The sequence below is a fragment of the Centrocercus urophasianus genome, unplaced genomic scaffold (assembly GCF_019232065.1).
Source record: "Centrocercus urophasianus isolate 14NV4802_14NV808 unplaced genomic scaffold, USGS_Curo_1.0 seq_23, whole genome shotgun sequence".
Taxonomy (NCBI): Eukaryota; Metazoa; Chordata; class Aves; order Galliformes; family Phasianidae; genus Centrocercus; species Centrocercus urophasianus.
In genome coordinates this window covers 13,933,396-13,947,798 of record NW_024884789.1, presented here as the reverse complement: position 1 = coordinate 13,947,798, position 14,403 = coordinate 13,933,396, and the positions used below count along the sequence as shown (strand labels likewise).

At 42.5% G+C, this 14,403-nt stretch overlaps 1 protein-coding gene across 1 annotated transcript in view; it reads right to left on the bottom strand.

Moving 5' to 3' along the window:
• The window catches only part of FAM189A1 (family with sequence similarity 189 member A1), a 103,792-nt gene extending 90,034 nt beyond the window's left edge, over nucleotides 1–13,758 (bottom strand). Inside the window, exon 1 of the mRNA XM_042824739.1 lies at nucleotides 13,708–13,758. The gene's annotated coding sequence lies outside the window, so the exon portion shown is untranslated. The remainder of the gene's footprint in view (nucleotides 1–13,707) is intronic.
• Between the last annotated feature and the right edge of the window lie 645 nt (nucleotides 13,759–14,403).

The following is a 14,403-nucleotide window of genomic DNA, read 5'->3' as shown; positions in this document are numbered from 1 at the left end:
GTGCATGCTTTCCAATTTAGCTTTATCCAAAAGAAACACAGATCACGTGTTCAGAAGGCTATGCAAGGTGAAACACAGCAAAGTGAGGAAATAACAGCATAGCTCATTTCAGAAGTGCCCATCTGAACTGATGCATTAATGTGAAGGCAGGCTGAGAACACCATTCAGGTATAGCCAAAAGTTGGAAGATATGCTGGGAGAACAGGCTAAGACACTTGAAAAATTAAAACAATTATTTAACATGGGAAATTAAAAGATACTTGCAAATAAGGAAGTTCTAATGGTATTGGAAAAATAAGACACATAAGAAATTAATCCTTCCTTCTGGATGTAAGAAGGAGTAAATGCCAAAATAACAAGAAAATTGTAAATGAGTAACTGAGGATTAATTCAACCAGTAATCAAAATATAAATAAAAAGGTAACAGAGGAACATTAAAATAACAGACAGCACCTGGAAAAAAAGTTGCAGGAACATTTTACAAAGGAAAAGAACGGAATATATTCTTCTGCTGTAGGCAATGGTGAATCACAGAATGATCCGAGTTGGAAGGGACCTTAAAGACCACATCGCTCAATCCCTTGCTGCGGGCAGGAACGCCTCCCACTAGATCGGAGCGCCCGGGCCCCAAGCAACAGGGCCCTGAACAGCTCCAGGGCTGAGGCACCCACAGCCCCCCTGGGCAGCAGGCACAAAGGTCTCACCCACCCCCATCATTAATAGTTTCTTCCGTATATCTCATCTACATTTATTCTGTTCTAAGTTTGAAGCCGCTGCCCCTTTATCTTATCATTACATTCCCCAGCTCTCCTGTAGACCCTTAAAGTACTGAAAGGCTGCTAGAAGGTCTGCCCAGATCTTCCTCTTCTCCAGGCTGAACAGCCCCAACTCCCTCAGCTTCTCCTCACAGGAGAGATGCCATAGCCCTCTGACCATTCTTAAAGGCTCAGTAGAACACTCTGCCAAGCCTAGGCATCATATTTTATTGAATATGCCCAGCAAGTAGAAAAAAATGTTAGAATTAGAAAATGTAAAGTTGGCATAAGTTAGAGAAAACGTGATTTATAAGCTAGACAGACTTGGTTTGGTTTAGACTAGGGTAAAGGATAGCAGAACTATTCTTGGGTGCTAAAAAAAGATCTGCTTTGTGTCCATCAAGGATGAGTAAAAATATAAAAAAAAAAATAATAATAATAAAAAAAAAATCAGTAGCTTGACTTGCAGCAAAGATATATGTTATTTACTAGGACATACACAGATAACACGAAATTCATATTAGCACAGAAACAGGTAACCTCTCACAACACTTGGCCAACAATCCACCAAGTTTTCTTCATTACACAAATTTAGGAATATGTAAGTGAAACTTAAAAGGAACGCTGTGGCTACAGATGAATCTCAAAGCACACAGACTGGATGAGCTGTTAAGTCCCTCCCGCGTCTACATTTCCAAATACCAAAATACATTAGTGATCTTTTACTTATATAGAATGTTAGTTTTATATTTGTAATATTAATTTCCTTTCAAAATTATGTTCTTCAAAAATGTCTGCATATTTATCAGATACTACTATTTATTAATGAGAGATTACACTTAGAAAACATCACCTGATCTTTCTCTGATAATGCAGTTTACCACTTCTTTAGTACATGTAGGCAGTTTTGCTTATGCACTTAACATGAATAGGCAGCAAGGAAGGTTTCACTGTACCATTTCCAGATACCACCAGGATTCAGCTTGGGATTTGTAGTTACCAACACCCCTTTCCTAAATCTTTTTTCAATGTCTTTTGTCAGTGTCTACAGTTAAAGACTTCTACGCTTCCCAATTTCTTTATCAAGGCAAAACCTAGGTCTAGAAGTTAAAATGTGATTATCAATGCATCTCTAAAAATAGAATGACTATTAAAGGGCCAGTTGGCATTTAAAAATGATGAAAGTCAATACTGTTCTTTGGCATCAGCACTAGCTGGTGTTGCTAAGCTACTGCTGCTGCCCAGACAGTCAGACACACCGCTAGGTTGATTCATGCAGGCCGGTGGTCTGAAGACAGAAAGGGAGGAAAAAAAAACAGAAAAAAAAAGAAAAAAAACAAAAGCACTAACAATGCATTTTACACCAGTAAAACTGAAATCTCACCATCTGAGCCTATGAAGGGCAATACAACCTGTGCCCAGATTAAACAATATAGAAATGAGAAAAATAAACAACGTACTGTTGTTTTAGAGTTGTTACTTAAACTTGCTCTGTTAATTCACATTTGTTTGCTTTTGCTGCAATGTAATTATAATGTTGACATTTACTGCTACCTATCTCCATTTTTTCCCCACCCTCGATGAATTATTTAGACTTTTGTCAGATAAGTACTTCAATAAGAACAAGGAGATTCTATGGACAAGCTGAAAAAATCTGAAAAAATCATCAAGAACTTTCTGGGCAATTAGATTAAAACCTATGAAAAGAATGTATATTTATGTGCAATATATGTTATTTATATGCAATCGCTGTTAAAAACTGTCTTCTCAGTTTCTGGCGGCTTCTATGATATTATACCAGCAGTCATTGATCACGCTCGTTATTCGTAGCTTCCAAATGTAAGCCTGCATTCACTTTTCATAGAGTCACCTAGCTAGCCCACATAGCACCATTATACTGCTTAACAAAGGAAACTGTTTAACACTCAGAAAAGAGTGCCAAACACCTTAGGAATCACAAACATCTCATCTATAGTGCATGCTCTTTAGCTTTCATTCTTTTCTATGTAGAACTTTTTGTGTCCTTAAACTTAGAAGAGTGTGTCACCTGAAAGTCATCCTTTTATCTCCGTTGATGAAAAAAGAGACACTTCTATTGGTAGAAAACAATTCTGACATTCTAATAATCAAATCCTTCTTGTCTTTGCCCACTGTCAGCAGAAACATCATGGTCATAATGTTTTTTTGCCTTCACCATATAACTAGGCTAGAACCATTATTAAGATGAATCACATCTTCAGTGTTTTTAGTGAAGTTTTTTTTTTTGCTGCTGGCTACGGTGTTGTGTGTTAAATATACAGCTGGCTGAAAAGCTATGCATGAAAAATATTTAACCTCTGATTGCTATCAAGTAGTCAAGAATTACTGTGTAAAACTCTGTAGAGACTTTTCTTTGATCAACATTTTCAGTAAAGGAGCTACATGATGAAAAAGAGCAACGGAGAAGATCAGAGGTCTACAGAAAATGACAAAAAGATTGCAGGTGTTTAATTTATTGATAGAAAGAGACACTCAGTAGATGCCTTCAAATATATCAGAGGTTGCTGTGAAGTAGTTAAACATTTTCAAGTGATCGCTGAGAACTGGATAAGAAATAATAGTTTTCAGCAGGCATGGAGAAACAACTGCACAAAATTATAAAAGAGACAGGTTAGAACATACCTGATCCTAATTTGATACAGAGGAACAGACTAGATCAAAAGTCAACCAATCAAAGGGAACGATGATTTTGAATGGCATATGTATAGGCCAAGAGCTAGGATCACAGGCAACCTGAGAACAACAGCAGCACATTGCTCCTCACTTCTTAACACAGGAACTGAGAGCTGCTACCTTCACAGGCAGGAAAGTTGCTGACAAAAAAATGTAATGCTTTTACCTAACTAAGAATAAGGATTTTCCACCTTCCAATAAACTGTTTTCTCCTGAAAAACTAAATTTGTAGAAAAAAATACCATGAGCATTCCATTATTTTCTTAAAATATCAGCTGTCAGCTTACATAGTTCTATTTTGTTCTGACATCGTGTTTTAGAAATTTCAACCACAAAAAAAAGGCTGTGCAGGAACTATTTTTAAGTTTAAGAAGGTTACTTCTACATATTCATAATTCCAAAGGATTATAAACTGCAAAGCTATACATCTACTAATGCCACTATTATAATCCTAGATTTTGAATCATAATATTCCTTGCATTATCTGTTAATACTTTCCCTAAAGCCTTGCTGGGTCACTAAAGCAAAAACTGATCTCTGGGTCACTGAAAGAAATGATTTCACTGTCTCTTCAACATCTTAAAAAAGACACAGACATGTCAGACCAAAAAGTTTTCAGGTCTCAGAGGCAAAGACAGTCAAGAACTCAACGCCATTACAGTTCCCTCAGCACATTTGTACAACCTTGCTAGCCAATGGTACAGGCTATTTATAGCTTACTAAAATAACAGATCATCACTTGTCAGATGTTGAAACACAGAAGGAACAGATAGCACATTTCTTAGAAAGTACTTCTGGGCCTGAGGAGGTGTGAAGCCCGTCTGAGAACACACTGTTAGCTTACCCTCATCTTCCCACTCCTTAGGCACTTCAAATGGCAGCTGGGGGAGCAAACATTCCTCCCAGGTAAGTAATAGCAGTCTTCTTTAGCAGACAGCAACAACACTGATTTTTGTACTACAAATAGATTGGATTGCTTTGTACTGAACTTATGAAAAGGTTGATGCCTGCTGCTGAGAAATCCAGTAACTTGACGCAGCCATAATTTCAGTTTCTAAAACAGCTGCATGAGTTACCTTTCATAGTGCTAGAGACTCCACCTTTTCTAATATACAAGCTTACTTTTTGCTTTTGCAGCCCACACTTTGTAATTTAAATAAAACAGAGTAGAGTCTTTTTTCCCAAATCTGTTAGAGAAATTAGAGGTTCACTTTCTATCTTCTTCAGACTGACCTCAATCAAACACAAACAGACCAACCCCTATTTTTATATCATCCGGGACATCATCATTATAAGTATTTATACCAACCTCTCATTTCCACAAGTATCTACTGAGTTATATAATCATCATGCATTACTGTTAAGCTGCAGGCTCCTTATGGACATTTAACAAATATAATTACAATGACAGCTGAATTTTCTGCTTCCAAAAAGCAGAACAGTTCACAAAGCATCATTAAGTATAAGATTTTTATATCCTGTTCACCTTTAGCACTCTCTGTGGTGTATGATGTTAAGCAGAACTTCGCCTCCATCTGCTCTGTTTCTTACTGTACAACTGCCTGTAAGGAAAAAGTCACCGGCTAACATACAAAATCCCTCTGCTTGCTCTGAAATAATTCAAAGGAAGTAAGATGTGTGATTGAAGATTTGCTTTTTAACAAGTAGGACTCACTTTTGCAGCAAGCAGTGCCTTTGTGAGATTGCTGTTTGCATTTTTCACCACTTCCATCGGGTATCTGCTTGCTTGAAGAATTAACTTACCATCAGAATAACTGACGTGGATCACAGCTTCAGCTTCATCCAAAATACACACTCCTCACACTGCTTCAGTCCACATTCTTAAAATGAAGCTCTTACACTAAAGGCAAAGGAGGCATATCTTTGACATCGTGTAATTAACATACTGAATGAAGGAAGATACTAGAAGTATTTCCAGATGTCCCTGAACTAGGGAAATACAACTTAAAATTCTGGTTCAAATTTCTTAACAGGCTCGTTTTTCAGAATCTGATCCTTAATTGAATTAATATTCATTAATTGAATTTAATACAGAATTCAATTGGGCATCAGATTATTTTCCTTGATTACAGCAGGGTAGGTGCAAAAAATGTAGTGTGTATGGACTCTCATACAGTTCCTAAGCATCCCTAATGATAAACAAACAAAATGAATAAGTAACAATCCAAGTCATCCTTATTTTCCAGAGCCACTAGACTCAATCACACGTAGCCTTATTTAGACGAGAAAAATCTCATACTTCACAGACCTAAACTTGTTTCCCTTACATTATATATATATATACATATCATAACAGCTATGAATGGGGAAAGAAGTATTCAAAGTACAAAAAAAAAACCAAAAAAACAACACCACTTCCCAACAAAATACTGTCACCTGCAGAAACACTGAAGATTGAAAAGTAACTGCCACTCTCAGACTGACTCCTGTTTTGCCCATTACTTCTTACCTTACCCGATTTTCGCAATCAGTTAATCAACCAGACAATGCAAGATAATTACCTTTGTATTTTTGGAACCAAAACAGCTGATCTGGAGAAACGTCAAATTAACCCCAAATAATTCATACTGTAAGGGAAGCTTTTAAACTGTCAGCACGCAATTGGGAACTGTCAAGTGGAAGGACATGTGCAGTGTGTCTACTGCTGAATAAGGGTTCCACAAGCAAAAATGTACTGCTTCTGAGGAAGGTTCAGCATCAGAAATGGAAAATGTTTTTTCTCTCTCATACTTTCCTTCCAATTGCTTTGGATTCGCAAACCAACAAAGGATATGACTGAACATTTTAGACATCTGTCATCAAGAACTGATGGGTGTTGTTACCAGCAACTTCTTTTCCTAATAGTTGGATTGATATTTTCACTGTCAGACACTTCCTTCACAATAAGTTAGACTAAGGAAGATAAGCACAGCGCTGGTTAAGGAAGATGAGCACATGGTCTCTGGGAGACTTCAAAATGCCATTCTGATGTTGGTTTTACTTACCATCTGTACAACCTTTTACTGTTTGTACTGTCATTATTGCTTTTCTGGTAAAGGTTCCTTTCCATTCACAGGATACATGCTATGTACTAACAGAAATTATTCTGTCAAATCACAGCGGGAGTTTTTTTAAAAGCTGAAAGGGAAACTGCATTGACTATTTATACTACTAAGAACATATTTACTGAATAAACACAAACTTCAGAAATAGATGCTAATGCTTTAGTATGGTTGCTAGTTATTTCCCACAGCAATGGTATTTCACAGGAACCTGGAATACTGTCTGATGATGGATCCTTCATGAGGAAGGAGAAAAAATGTTAAAGAGAGGAAAGGAAGTAATCTTTAAATGACTTCCTAAATTCTATCACCCCAGATTAAGCTCTGTTATACAAATTATAAGAAGGCAAGTGATACATTTTTCTGGAACTCTTCAAAAGGCTAACAACTCTTTTTCCAGCAGAACAAACAACGAGGGATTGGGTATGTGAAGGACTCAGGCCTGTACATTAAATCTGGCTCCTATATCCCATAGCAACAGCACTAATGTCCTTCTGAAAGGACAACTGTTGCCGATGTAACTTCTACCTTCATGCAAAACAGGCAACACAGAAAAGACGACGATGTTTTAATCGCTCTGCACAGTGCTACAAAGGAAAGGAAGGCACCAGCCATCCCAGCCGCTCTCCCCACGCACACAGCATGCTGTGGTGGCAATGTCACAGATGGGTCACACCTGCACGGTGCAGATCTCACAGATTCCTGTGTGCCCCGACACAGCCCTGATGTGGACTCAAGAATACAAGCTTGTTATTTTATACACATTTGCTTCATTTCTGTTGTACTTTCTGGCTTGCTTGCCCTGTTTTTAAAATGTAGCCAAATATTTGTGGCTAAAACTCTGATGAACACTCTTTTTTTGACACCCCTCTTTGCTCTCTACCTGTAATGAAAGTGTATTTTGCATGAAGGTCTATCCATTAAAAAGTACTGTAAAACCAAAAATTCAAATCTGACACATCTTGAGTTAACATGGCTTTGTCAGGAAGTTACTGCAAAGGCAGAGCAGAAAGGCATCCACTTGACTTAAGAGAGGCTGATTTTTTCCTGATTCTTATTGTTTAAAAGAGACACAACAACCTTCCAGAGACAGAATGCGTACTCAGCTGCCAGCATTTCTGTACAGGAGGAATCTGACACTTTTCACCCAGGATCCCATACTTTCATTCGGACTTCTTGAAATCTGTTTCTGACTCAGAGATCACATACATCAAAACTGAAGTGCTAAAACAGAACCCCACTGCAAGGACGTGGGAGGTGCAAAGGCAGCGGCCTGGCCTCAGCACCACATGGGGCTGTGCAGCACACACTCAGCTCCCTTCACACTGACACAACCATGGGACTTGAGCCTTTGCTTCCTTCACCTCTCACATTCCAAAAGCACCGCGTTCCCAGCTCCACAGAAATGCCGCAACATTTCATTTCTATTAGCTCATTTTTCACAAATTTTCAAAAGGTTTTGAAATTGCCTCTTGGAAAAATAACATTTGTTGGAACCACAGCAACCTTCAATACTTAATAAAATCACTTTCTACCAGTGTTGCTTTCAGAACAGCATAGCAGGCCATGTGCTGGCCAGGTGCTCACAGCTCTACTGTAAAGGGCACGGCTTAGGAAGCTCTTGATCATTTTTACAGTCAGAAACTGAACACCTATTTTAGTAGTGCTCATCAACGAATGCTTTTATTGCTACAACAGAAAAGCATCCAGTTTACTTTTCTGTTGGAGCTGCAATCAGTGAAATGCATGATAGGGAGATAATTACCTGCTTTTATTATTGATAAGTTACACTGTCCATTAGCTCCTTATTATGCATGCCAAAGTTGTACCTCTGGTTTTGATTTTTTTTTTTTTTTAACTAGAAAGCAGCCTTGCTTTTTCTAGGAGGACAAGTATCAAACTAAATCTTTTTAAAAAGCTGCATTCCCCAATTTTCACCTAAGTAAAATCAAGCTGCTTCTGTGAAGAGTGAATGTAAAAGTGACATTGAAGTTACATGTTCATTACCCCACAGCATCTCTAGATGAAATGCATTCAGCTCAGAAGCTCCTGCTCTTATCTCGCCAACAATGCAGGCTTATCTGAAGCCCTCACACTAAGCCATGCTCTTTTCTGCTACAAACGGCAGCAAAAAATAAAATAATAATAAAAAAAATCTCCTAAGTAAATTATGTCCTCACATTAATGTAATTCTGCTGACACAGGCTCCTGATAGGTGACTAGATTACCAGAACTGTACAATAAGGATATTACTTGCTTGTTCTGCAAAACATATTATTCACAATGATGGCATTTAGAAAGGATGAAAGTTCATATTCAAAACCGAAGACAAGCTTGCAAAGTCACCTACTTGCATTAACTTGTATAAACCAGACACACTGTCTGTGTAAGTTTAAGCTTGTAACACAGTTCTGACTGTTGCTCTGTCCACAGACGGGGTCAGCATAGACACCGAGTCAAAATAGTGAGTTTATCTTTACTTACACTTTAAGCAATAGAAAAATAAGGCAGCAAGAATGAAACAAAACAAGGTGAAACGACACAGCAAAAATAAAACAGAACACGGTAATGCACCTAATTATTCCTATACAAGAGTAACTGCAGTGATTAAGAAAGAGGTGTCACCAATTGCCCAGCTACTGCACCACCACTCAGATCCACACTCACAGGGAAGCTCCTATGCAATGTGTCCATCCACAGGTGAGGGCTCCAACTTCACTGCAAGCAGGGCCAGCTTTTATACTGCTGAATAAATAAGTTCACATATCTTCAAGGGTGGAAACATCTGGTTTCATTCTCCTTTTTGGATTCCACCTCAAGCCTGGCCAGGGCTCAAGGAAGAACCAAGGAAGTTTGCGTATTAGGCCTTGACACCGTGCTTCTATACAAGGAAAGGTTAATAACATTCTTGTAATGTTTGATCTAAAATAACCTCATTAAGATACATATTTCTCTAATAGTCATACTCATTCTGCTAACCATCAGATACTGATGCTATATAACGTGTGGTTGTGAGGTTCATCTCAAGGTCCACTCTGGGTTGAGGTGTACTGTTCAGATCTTACTAGTTCAGCTACCCATGTTTCAACCAAGCTGCTGTAAAGACCGGAACTCCACAAGTTACCATGCAGTTTGTCTCCTCTCAGCCAAATAAAATAAAATAAAATACAAAACAACAACAACAAAAATCAATATATCCTTAGAAGCACTTACACTGAAGAAGTTTCTCATTTTTTCTGCATACAACAATAAAAAACAAGCACGTATTTGTTAGAGCACTGTAAAATAATTCCTTTTTTAAATAATCACAGTCTAACAACAACATCTCATTACAAGTGGCTGTGTACTAATCAGAACTTACTGCCACTTAGTTCTGCAACTCAAAACCCCACCCAAAAAAGAGGCAGGCAGCCCGATGCCTACATGCAAATGCCATTTGCACACCCAGAACAGGTTGAACCCTTTGTTGCATGGTATTCTAATTCCAACAACTCAGGGTTTTTGCTTGCTTTTTTTTAAGAATTGTACCATTTTTGCACAGCATTAATTTTGAAAAATGGGAGTTTTTAAGAGGAGAAAGGAGGAGGAGGAGGAGAAAAATCCCTTTCACAATACCGCTGTATTGTACATTCTGGAGAGCAAACCAAGGATCCTTAGAACACACAACCCACTGAATTTATACCAGAGACGCTGCATGCAAACTGTGACAGCAAAAATGGCTACAATACAGTTTAAAATAGAAGAGCTCAGGGTGGAAAATGCATACCAACAGATTACATACACAAATGGCCAATGACAGCTATCAGAAAAGCTTAAACAAGTGTATCACTAACGTTACATTGAGGAATTACTCTGTATTTCTCTAAGTACTATAAAATAAATTCACAATAATTCTACAGCCATCAGAAATAACACCTTCTAAAGCACATCCTACCTACTGGTTTCATTTATTACTATCCAGACACACGCACCCATTAAAGCAGGAGACGTCTTCACCAGGGTAAGACTTCCCCAAAGCTGCTTTAGGACATGGGAGTTATGGTTTCATGCAACCACTACACAGCCTGTAAGTGTTCCCACTAACCAAGATCCTCATGCATAACACGACTACTGCAGCAAAGATCACTTCACCCTTCATACCAGGTGCTAGATGGTAAGCACACAGCAGAGCAGCTGTACATCTGCTGGAAATTCACCACAAGTGTACCTTGAGGAGAAACTCCTGACTGCTCTTAGTTACCGGGCTGTGGTTAGCGCTACGCAAATGCCTTAGATCACATAACCTCAGTTCTCCCAGATGAAACTAAACTGAAAGGCGGGCTAGGTGTTAATTGGCTCTCAGGCTGTAGCACCACTTTAGAGATACTCAGAAGCAACACCCCCTCCCAGCTGGCTCCTTCATTCTGCAGATCCACACGGCAGTACTGAGGCAGGTGCAGCCAGCACACTGAAGTACCAGGAATCCCTTCTATCAGGCAGAATTAAGGAGGGAGGGCACGTCCTCCAGCCAAGAGTTTTCAGTCTGACTTCACAGGTCCTAGCTGAACTAATTAGGAGTAAATGGAACAGTGCAGTTTTGTTTGCAAAGGAAATGGCTCTTAAGAGAGCATTCACACTGTATGCATTTTGTACAGGCATCTAACTCACACACACTATGGTTTGGCACTGAGGCTTAATGCCTACAGCAATCAGATTGCATCTCCTAAGCTCTTACAGCACATCTTTTAGTCTCAGTTTATCCCCAGTAAAACAGTATGCTTTTAGAACAATCCACAATGGAAAAACTGAGTGGGAGCATGCACGTGAACTGGAGCACTGACACACCCCTACAAACCACCAACAGTGATGAGAAATTACACTGGGGAGAGGACTATATCTCAAACAACATCGCTACACACTTTTAAAGGAATTACAAACCATTGTTCTTAGAAATTCATGTTGTAGCCCTTGGCTATAGGAGGCAAATTCTGTGACTTGAGGGGACTTACTCTAGGACCAGTTTTAATCTTAAGAAATGGCTTGCACAGAAGTGGTGATGCTTTCAATGTGTAAATAGTTTGGTTATAAATTTCCTAGCACAGTCAGGTTTGCAGGCTATTCCTTCAAAGCAGTATGGCTATTCCTGCAGAACAGAGGGAACGTAAGGGTATATTCTGCTTCCAGGAGAGGACTCCTATACAAATAAACCACCACAATTGTTATACATTGTTTCAGGCAGCCCCATGATCTTTTCTGTCCTTTGATTCCAAAAGGCACAGGAATTAGTAGAAAAATTAGCCAAGAAAGAATAGCCAATTAAGCACGATAATTTACAACTCATTCCTTCAACACGCTGCAGCGTACAACTAAAACAGAGGTGCGGTAAATTCAGCAGCTACTAATGAACGGATTATTGACCTTGGAAATTCCCACTTCAACTAAGCTACTTAGCCACTCTGAAGTCTGGCAGCACTCTGTGCTGCTCCACACAGGCAGCCCTCAGTTCCAGGGCAGGACCTGCTGTGGCTTCAGCAAATGCTCATACATTTCCAGAGTAAGACAATAACTGGAAAGGACAACCAGAGTTGACTAAGCCCTTAAAAAGGCTTTTAGAATAAGGTTTGTTAAAGACTAAGACACTGAGAGTTCTTTAGGACTCACCATAGTATGAAAAAGTGCTTGATTTCTACAGTGCTTGATTTCTACAGTACAGTGCAATAAAAGCACTTGTTATTTACCTTATTTCTCGAGACTGAGAGAAAAGTGCTTAGGAGAAAAGCACGTTTCTTATTCTTTGATAATTTATTCTATAAGGTAGAATTTTACATTAAAAATTAAGTCTTTAATTTGGAAAAGAAAGTATACCCGCCCCATTCTAACAGCGTAAGAGAATAAGGAAGGAAGGCTTTCCAGTGAACAATCTTGCAATCCCTCCTCTTACTTTTTACGGCTTCTACCAGTTCACAACACGTGTCCATAAAGCACATCTTTCTTCTCCATTACCTACACTGAGCAAGTAGCAATCAAGAAATCAAATTAGAAAGCACACCTGTCCATGGTGTAGAGAGGAAAGTAGAAGGCATCTAGAAAAACAGAAGAGAAACGGCATGTCTTCCAGCATATTGATAACCCCCAAAATCCTCACAGACATTATGGGGTTCAAGGAGAAAAGGCATCAGTGGGAAGGCCGTGCTTGCTGGAACACACAGTCAGCTGCACACACTGCGGCTTGCTCTGTCGAGATTAAGGCACCAGATCTGCCTCAGTGGCGTTGTTTTATTAGCACGTTAATAAGTGAGCAGTCAGATTCCCGATTTGAAATTCACACCTCACTGTGACAAAAGCTGGCATTTCAGCTTGCGGGGCTTACGGCTCAAAGGACGCGGTTATGACAGAATCAAGGCTACTCGCATGAACTGATATTTCCTCTCAAGATTACAGAACATCCTGGAGAAATCGAGAGAAGTATCCTAACAATGACTGCAAACCGCTCTCCTGCTCTATAGGGCTGGTTAGTTACCGAGCGAAGTGCTGCACACAAACAGGTGGTTCCGAACCCGCACCATTCACCCAGCGGTTCTGGTCCCTAACCAGTACTTAAAGCACGGAAAGCTTTCCGGGCAGCCACAAGAACGAGCAGCCAAAAACCGGGCTTTACACCGCACGAGGTTCATCCTCACCAGCAGCGCACGCACCGCTCCCGGCGCCCTCGGGATCCGCCGCTTCTCCGAGCGCCGCTCGGGCAGAACTTTCACGGCGGCCCGCGCACGGGCTGAGGGGCCGCGAGCGGAGAAGCGCACCGGGATTTATTACCGCCCTTTAACTCGGGTTAACCACGCGCTACCGAAGCGAGCCGGCAGGCCGTGCCCGCAACCCGTGCGGCGCTGCCCGTGTCCGCTGCTCACCGCGCTCGGTTCATCGCCTTCAGCGCCTCGGATCCGGCCCCGAGAACCCCGGGCGCGGCAGCCGCGTACGCGGCGCTGCCTCCACGGCGGGGCGGCGGCCCTCCCGCGGTTCGGAAGGGAGCCCCGCACCTGGCCACGCGGTGCCCGGCCCCGCTCCCCGCTCCCGCCCGCAGCGCTGAGGCGGCGCCGCGGCACGCGCCCGCAGTGACCGTTAGGAGCGTTTAACGGCCGGGGGCGCGTGCCGCCGATCCCACCCCAACCCCAGCCCCAACCCGCCCCGCAGCCCCCGCTCACCGAGAAGCCGGCCCAGAAGGGACATGAGTGGCGGACGCGGGCCGAGGTGGTGAGCGCCAGAGCGGCGAAGCTGACGGCCACGATGAGGCAGCCCAGCAGCATCTGCGTGACCCCCAGCGCCAGCATGGCCCGCGAGCGGGCACGGTGCTCGCGCAGGCGGGACAGGCTGCGAGACAGCGCCGCGGGGCTCAGAGAGCGCGCCCCGCCGGGGGGCCGCGCCGCCACAGCGCCCGGCGGCATCCTCCGGCGGGGCCTCCCGACCGCCCCCCCGCCCCGCGGGCAGCCGACGGCCGCGCCTCATGGAGCAGGCGCTGCCCGGGGCGGCCCGCGCGGCTGCGGCCGGCGGGTGGGGACGGGCGGGCAAAGCGCCGCCGCCGCCACCTCCTCCTCTCCCGGCGGCAGAGCGGGGGCGGCCCCGGAGAGCGAGACGCGCGCCTGGGGAACCGGAGCCGCGCTCTCCGGCCCGCGCTCCTCCCGCGGAGGGAGGCGGGCGGGCGGCGAAGGGGGAGGGCTGCTGGCGGCCAATGGCGGGGAGGGCTGAGGAGGGAGCGGCGGCGGCGCGAGGCCCGGCCCCGCGGCGCTCCGGCTGGCACGGGAGGCCCCGCGGCGGTGCGAGCAGCGCCTGGAGCGCGCTCAGGGGGTTCTACGTCAGGGAGAGTCTAGGAATAGCCTCCCGACAGCCAGTGTAGGCCCAGT